We start from the raw sequence: 8,144 nt of genomic DNA on the forward strand, positions 1-8,144 counted from the left end.
GAAGCTGCATGCTGCCACGTAGGTACATGCCTGGTTGACAGGCTGGCTGCTGCGTCGGAACAGCCATGGGCAGTGAAACCTTGGTAAATTTGGGCCTGGTTGTGACCCCGCAGACATCACCGGCAAGGGTCTTGCCGGGGCCCCGACAAGGATCTTGCGGGGGTCTTGTGGGCATCCCCGGCTAGGCTTGCTGGGGGGCCTTCGTCTTCTGGTTCTCATCTAGGCTTGCAGGCCTTTGGTTTCCACAAAAATCTGCATGCCACCATGCAGGCGCTCCCGAGCCTCGGTCTGGATGCTTGTCGATGGCATCATAACTCTCAGGCTCAAGGGTGGTGGTCTTGCTGGTGTTGGGCAAGTTGCCCCGGCAAGGCTCTTACCGGGGCAGCATAGGTTGTCCCCAACAAGGCTCTTGCTGGGGCAGCGTAGGTCGTCCCCGGCAAGGCTCTTGCCGGGGCAGCGTAGGCCGTCCCCGACAAGGCTCTTGCTGGGGGAAGCCCATCTTGTCCCTTTCTCTTCGCGCCTCTGGTTTCAGCGTTGCTCTGGTAGTCATGTTCCTTGCTTCCTCCGCCCTACCAAGCATGGCCGCATGTGTGGCTACAACTGCCCGTGCACAAGTAGAGGGGTACGGAAGGCCCCTACTTTTGTACACCGACAACCACTTCCATTGGTGCCTCTTCGATGATGCATGAGTAGTTCATTGTAGACCTTCGGGTCCGTAGTTAGTAGCTAGATGGCTTCATCTCTCTCTCTTGATCCTGAATACAATGGTCTCTTGGATATCCATATGATGTAACTCTTTTTGCGGTGTGTTTGTTGGGATTGATGAACTTCGAGTTTATGATCAGATCTATGTTTTTATATACATGAAAGTATTTGAGTTTCTTTGATCTCTTTTATGCATGATCTCTTATAGCCTTGTATTTCTTCTCCGATATTTGGGTTTTGTCTGGCCAACTTGATCTATTTATCTTGCAATGGGAAGAGGTGCCCGGTAGTCGGTTCGATCTTACGGTGCTTGATCCCAGCGACAGAAAGGGAACTGACACATATGTATCGTTGCTACTAAGGATAAAAAAGACGAGATCTATATCTACTGCCATATAGATAAACGATCTTGTCTACATCATGTCATCATTCTTATTGCAGAACTCCTTTTTCCCATGAACTTAATACACTAGATGCATGCTGGATAGCGGTGGATGTGTGGAGTAATAGTAGTAGATGCAGGCAGGAGTCGGTCTACTAATCTTGGACGTGATGCCTATGTAATGATCATTGCCTAGATATCGTCATAATTACTTGAAGTTCTATCAATTTCCCAATAGTAATTTGTTTACCCACCGTTTGCTAGTTTTCTCGAGAGAAGCCACTAGTGAAACCTACGGCCCCCGGGTCTTCTTTCTCATATATTTGCCTTGCGATCTACTTTTCCTTTGCATTTTTATTCACATCCATTAAACCAAAAAACCAAAAATACCTTGCTGCAATTTATTTTATTTGGCGTTCTATCTATCAATCTACTACAATTTACCTCACGTCCGTTTGCCTATCTTGAGGTGTCGTACCCCGGAAGGGATTGACAACCCCTTTAACACGTCGGGTTGCGAGGTGTTGTTATTTGTGTGCAGGTGTTGCTTACGTTGTGTTGCTTGGTTCTCCTACTGGTTCGATACCTTGGTTTCATAACTGAGGGAAATACCTACCGTCGCTATGCTACATCATCCCTCCCTCTCCAGGGAAATACCGACGTAGTTCCATCTACCATCACCTGCTTCCACCGCGGGGCGCTGCTTTCCTCCCTCTCCCCCTGCGGAAGTCCCTTCTCATGCGTGGTGGCTGCCGGCTGGCCTTCCACTCCTCCACGATGACAATCGCCCTCCACTCTCTCGTCCGTGGCGCGGCGCATGAGAGCACGGCCCGTCCCGCCAAATCCCTAGATTTTCCCCGCCATAGCACATCCGTCCCTTCCCAAGTCTGCATAAGTTGTGGCTGTTTTCACTTGGGCATTGTGAAGCATTGGATCTTGTTTGGATGGTGGATGTAGAGCCGCATGTTATGGCGTGACTACCTGAAGGCAAGTCACCTGATCCCAGTCCGTCCATGGCTACCATCTCGTGCTCCGTTATTGAGTACATGCACTATTCACGTGTCACCGAGGAGGAAAAATATTGTGTAATACTAAGTGCCATCGTAGTGCACGACTCACTTACGCACTGCTTATCTCCATTTTCTTGCATGGCAGATGCACCTTGATACTAGATGTCTCGCGTGTTGGCAAAAGGATGAACAAAGCTCATGTCAAAAAAAGAATGGAAGAACATAGATTCCCGACGACCGAGAAGGAGCAAGGAACCTAGCGGTCTAGCGTCTGCACTCATAATATTTTATATTATTCAACGATATAAAATCAACCAATCATCTCCACAGTAGACTGGAAGAGTACGAAACATGGCAGCCCAGAGTGTAGTTACATCATACCTGGCCAACCACGCTATCACCATATTTCTTGGCCTCCGCGCGACACCTAGCTCTAGTAATCCACCAGCCCATATCGCTTCTTGCTCCTCGTCTCTCTCAAAGTGCGGCGGGCTGGCGTTTTTGCCATCTATTGAGGTCAGTTAAGTCATCACATGTTAGCGACATGCCAAGAGCATTCTAATTACTGTACTCTATTGTTATGCCAAGAAGAGGGAGCACTTTGACCGACGGACCAAATGATGCAGGCGTGTTGTGCCGTGAGTGGGTCCAGTTTCTCGCTTTGAACTTGCTTGGTGTAGTAGTAACACTTGGTTTTGACTATTGATAAGATTTTATATAGGCCTAATGTATTCTTCGAGGTTGCCTTTGACTATTGATAAGATTTTATATAATTCGAAGATCCTTTCATGTTCTGTTTCAAAAAAAATCCTTCCATGTATGAATTTGACAATATGCTTTGAGAAACTTCCATGTCTTATACTGCTTCTGTTTGGATACTCTAACTTAGCTAGAGGTTATTCTAACTAGTGACTAACCCTGAACTAGGGGTGGGCGTTTAGTTCCCCCGAACCGAATGGTTCGATACTTCGGTGTTTCAATTTTCTCGGTTCCTAGAAAACATGGATGGCGGTCTCTAGCAATAAACAAAATTGAGGCTTCGATGCCCTCATCGATCGATTTGGTACTCGGTTTTGCACCGAACAGACCGAACAGCTGGAGGGTTGGGCTGGCCGGATGGGATGGCTGCTATACTCATTTGTCTCGGCTGGGCTAAGAGATATGGTTTGTGTGGGCTAGATAACAACATGTGTTATGCTCAAAGAGAAAAACAGGCTGTGAGCGAGACAGCACGCAACAACAAACAACACCTAGGCTAGGTTCAATAAAAAAGAAAGGCAGGCGGGCGTCCAGTACATGTGAGGAGAAGCATGGAGGGAATCTCGGGCCAGCCCGCCAGCCTATGGCACTGTTCACCACTCAATCACATTAACGCGCCATCAATGCATTTGATTTTTTTGCAAGGGTAATTGATGTTTGTTGGCTAGTAGAACAAAGCATATAAATGGGAACTAATTTATGAAGACGCACGAGACAGTTAGTGGTGGGCCTCGGTGCTTCGGTCAATTCGGTTGACAGACTGTGCTAATCAAAATCACCGAACAAAATTCGGTTTCTCAGAATTGCTAACCGAGCATAGTACTGAACAATTCGATTTCGGTCACTTCAGCTTCGGTTCAGGTTAAATCAGTTTGATCGTTCATTTTTCAGTTTATATGCCCACCCCTACCCTGAACTAACTATAGCCAAAGAGGTGTTTGGATGACAGGGTTAGATTGACAACAAATGCACTTGATGGAGAGAGAAAAGTGATTTTTCAGTGGGCCCTATGATAACTAGATCCAATTAGCACCACTTGGCTGGCGGGATAGAGAGAGAAAAGTGATTTTTCGGTGGGCCCAATGAGAACTGTCTCCAATTAGCACCTCTTGGGTGGGATAGTTTTTTTGGTGGATTTGGTGCAACTTGCTCCAATTTAACCCTCATGTTTGGATACTTTAGGGCTATTTGAGCCCCAACTAGCTCAAACTAACTCTAACCCATGGATCCAAACAGGGCCAAAGTTACTCTCAAAAAACGCATTAAGCCCTATATACATGGACATACGGCGTACATGATACTAGCAAACACTCACCATTAGTACTAGTTCATTGGTTGGTTTTGATTTTTGATTCAATTGTTGTGCTGCTACCGTCCAATATTCACGTGTGGTTGTTTCTAGAATAAAAAAAGGAGGTAGTTTCACCCGAGCAACTAATTACTCTGGGAATATTGCAGTACCAACAGATTCAACGAACAGAGAAATGATGGTTGCTTCGTCCGACCAACTTACTATGGAGAAGGTGGGACTCTGTGATTTGACTGCTCACTAGTCATTACTACTGCAGCGCAACGACCCGAGTGAGTCTTTCCCTGTAGTTGTGCACTCCATATTGCTGCATGGCAGGTGGACCCGGATGAAGGATGTCCCACATGTTGGCGAAACGAAGTTGAATTGTTTCTAGCATTGCTATCAATCCTTCAGGATTTGTTTATATGTACACATAATTTTATTGAAATTGTATTGTGATGCTATGGAGGTTTCAACTTTGGTTCCCGCAGGAAAAAAAGTTTCAACTTAGGATTCATGTGTCCTCTTGGCTCAAGGTTGTCTCATTACGACATTCCATCAAATACAAATGAAACTACAATTGCTGCTAATGCATCTCAATGGTTCACAGATCAGCGCCAATATTCACATCACAACTGAAGACAAAGTTGTGAGAAGGTGTACAAATAAAGAAAACTATATAATTGATCCATGTTGTTCGTAGGCATGGCGACATTTCCTGGGCATAGTGTTCATTGGTTGGCAGCTTGTTTCACCTAGCTCTGTAGCCAAAAAAGAGGTGTATGGAGGACATCACAATCCGATCATTTTGTGCAGCTCCACTAAAATCGAGCTGATCATCCATGTTTGCAAATATATTCAATCAGTGTGATTAGAATAATAGTGGGACTAGATGATGAAACATAACACACAAATAGAAGCCGATCACCTCTGTGATCTCTCTTTAGGACTAACTACTTGTTTAAGAAGATTAGGCACAGAGTTGGATGAGGGGGGTAGCGAAACCAATCTCCCTTTCTGCAGTCCCACAGAAATGTAAAAACTTTGCCCGTGTGACATTTTGGCGGAACTACACAAAACACTCTTAAGAAAAAAGTGATTTGTGCAGTTCACCAAAAGGTCGCAATAGCAACAAGGTGAAATGGATAGCCCTGTTTGTAAAAGGAGGTAGAAAGGAAACAATTACTGCCCAATAACACAAGTTGAAGACACATACACTGACAAAAAATAAGGATATTCCATGTAATAAGGGAAAGATAGCAGCATGGTGGTTTACCAAAAATGGTTTGAGGACGAGATTGCAAGATGGAAAGTACGCCAGCCGAGATATGTTTTAAGCAAACAACTAAAGAAGATCCACATGCAGGATTTTCAACATACAACAACGTGGGAAGATGGGTAGTGGAGCAAGGCCGGAGGAAGCTGTACCTGTGGGTCATCGGGATGTAACTAGGAGTGCGCCGGCGGCCGGGATTTGCCCATACTGTCGCAGCGAGCAAGTGGCGAAGGTCTTACCACGCCGAAGCTTGATCAGAGAGAACGGCGGGTACCGCAGATCGGGACGTGCTGCCTCAACACCATTGAATGGAGAAATAATGCACATTCTCCCTTTCCGACGGCGGACAGGATGCGGCCGGATCAGTGACCAATAGTGAGAGAGAGAGGCCACCGCCCCCTTGTGTGAGATGGTGTGACGAGAGACAAACCCCAACAGGCAGGCTCCATTCTATATAGTGGAGCGGATTTTTCTTTTTTCCCGACGATAATCGTTTTATATTCTGTACGTGCCATTGAGGAATATAAATTTATTTAATACTAACGCATCAAGTCAAACTTTGTTCCGTCTATGCGTGGTACACGACTCTCCTTTGAGTAAACAACCGCTACACGCGTCAAATTATCACATGGGCTGCCTTTTCGTACAGAAATGAACTCCACCGTGTACCCGCGCAGGTGTGGCCGGGAACAAGATGTGAGTACATGCGTCGTGCGTGCACCTCTTCTTTAGGTGCAGGTACGTATGTGGGTGGGTGTGAGAGAGATGGGTTGTGCAAAATGAAGGCAATGTGTCGATGATATCTCAAACAAAAAACATAACATATGCAATGTGTGTGAAACAAAGTCATTGATATATCATATATAGAGGGAGCGATCCACGAGAATAGAGTGGAGGGATCATCGGCGTGAGATATCAACAGAATCAAAAACAAGGATGAAGTGTGTGGGTGTGCGATCGATAAAGAGGCCATCAAATTTGTGTTTGCCCACGTAAAAGATACAATGCGTTTGGCCTAATCGAATGTGAGGGTAGAGGTGCAGTTTTTCTCTGTGGCATGGATACCTACCTACAACGTTCGACTATCGGTGTGTGTGTGGGGGGGGGGGGCAGAGACCTAACTATAGAGGGGTAGATTGACTAGTATATGTGTGAAGAAGGAGAGATACCTAGCTATGTATTGAGGGGGATCGATTGGCATCCATGCATATATGTAGCAGAGGAATAAGGTTGGGAGAAAGACAAAGGTTGAGTGTCAGAGGCTTGGTGGGAGAGGCCTGCTAGACAAACGGAGGGTACGAGTGCAATATCAATAAGAGAGAGCCGAGGATGCCTGCCAGTCTATGCACGTGTGTGTGAGAGATGGGTCGGGAGGTATGCAAGGATGATGAGGGGGACGATATGGTTGTGTTAAGCAGATGTAACTACATAGGAAGATCAACTGTCGTGTATCCGATAAAGGGAGAGACATAACCTGGGAGGCAAGTCTATCGGTGCATGGGGAAAAGAATTATAGTCGACCTAGCTATATGTAGGGAGATCAATACGTATACATGCATGCATGTGTTAGAAGCAAATAAGGTTCGGAGAGGTGGACAGGGGGAGAGAGGTGCGGCTAGGAGGTGGTGCGAGAGGCCTACTATGTCGAGGGGGGAGGAGTGTGCGAGTATGAGATCGATGAAAAGAGGGGCGGGAGTGTGCACCTGCGTGGAACCGTATTGGACATAGGGGGCATGGACGGTGAGAAGAGAAGAGGGGAAGTGTGTGTTTGTGGTAGGCGCACTTGGCTAGAGAGGTATATCGACCGCTGTGTGCCAGAAAGAAGGGGTCGGGGGCGTACACACACCATGGGTGAACGACCTAAAGAGAAATAACGAATGTGTGCGATGGAGGGGACGCTGAGGGAGGGTGAGAGGGGGGCGCGCGTGTGCATGCACGATAGAAAGTTAGCGCTAGCTAGCTACAAAGAGAAGAGGATCGTGAAGGTATAAAAGACGAACAGAGATCATAATTCATTATAAAAAAGTGGATACAGATATTTGAAGAAGATATCATAATTTAGAACATTGATTATAATTTGGGATAATGCGTGGCTTTTGCAGCTCAGGGCTAAATACTTGTCATAATGTAGGGGGTGGGGCACTATACTTTGTGTGATAAACAGGGTGTACTTATGGAACATGGTTTGGATTCTGAATATCTAGTTAGTACATCAAATGTACTATTATTTGGAATCAACATCAAGTGTATTCAAAAATTGAGTTCGAGTTCATATAGTACACATAGTTCATATCTATCTCTATAGTAATCATGTGGTGTGTTGTTACGGTAATACACGAATGATGGTTGAATTTGCAAGAATCGTGATTGTAGATTCTTATTCAAATAGAGAAACAAATTCAAATTTAGTTCAAATTGTAGTGGTAGTATAGACATTTGGAATGCACTAAAATGTTGGTATGAGTAGGTTACATGCATTATACAGCCAGCAGAAAAATTTAACTGGACATAACATGGATTCATAGCTTTGAATAGCATTTGTGTAGTAAAACGGGACAAGACTCTCTCTTTGTGTGATGTGAATAGTTTTATTTTTTTCGTTTTTTCGTTGAGGGAAATGTGAATTGATTTGGCACGTACAAGTACAATATTACACGTTAGGCTTGTCCTTAAAATTCAACCCGCACATTGTTATATCCCGAAAATTCAGATATCGTGCTC

Source organism: Triticum aestivum, chromosome 2A (assembly GCF_018294505.1).
Source record: "Triticum aestivum cultivar Chinese Spring chromosome 2A, IWGSC CS RefSeq v2.1, whole genome shotgun sequence".
Lineage (NCBI taxonomy): Eukaryota > Viridiplantae > Streptophyta > Magnoliopsida > Poales > Poaceae > Triticum > Triticum aestivum.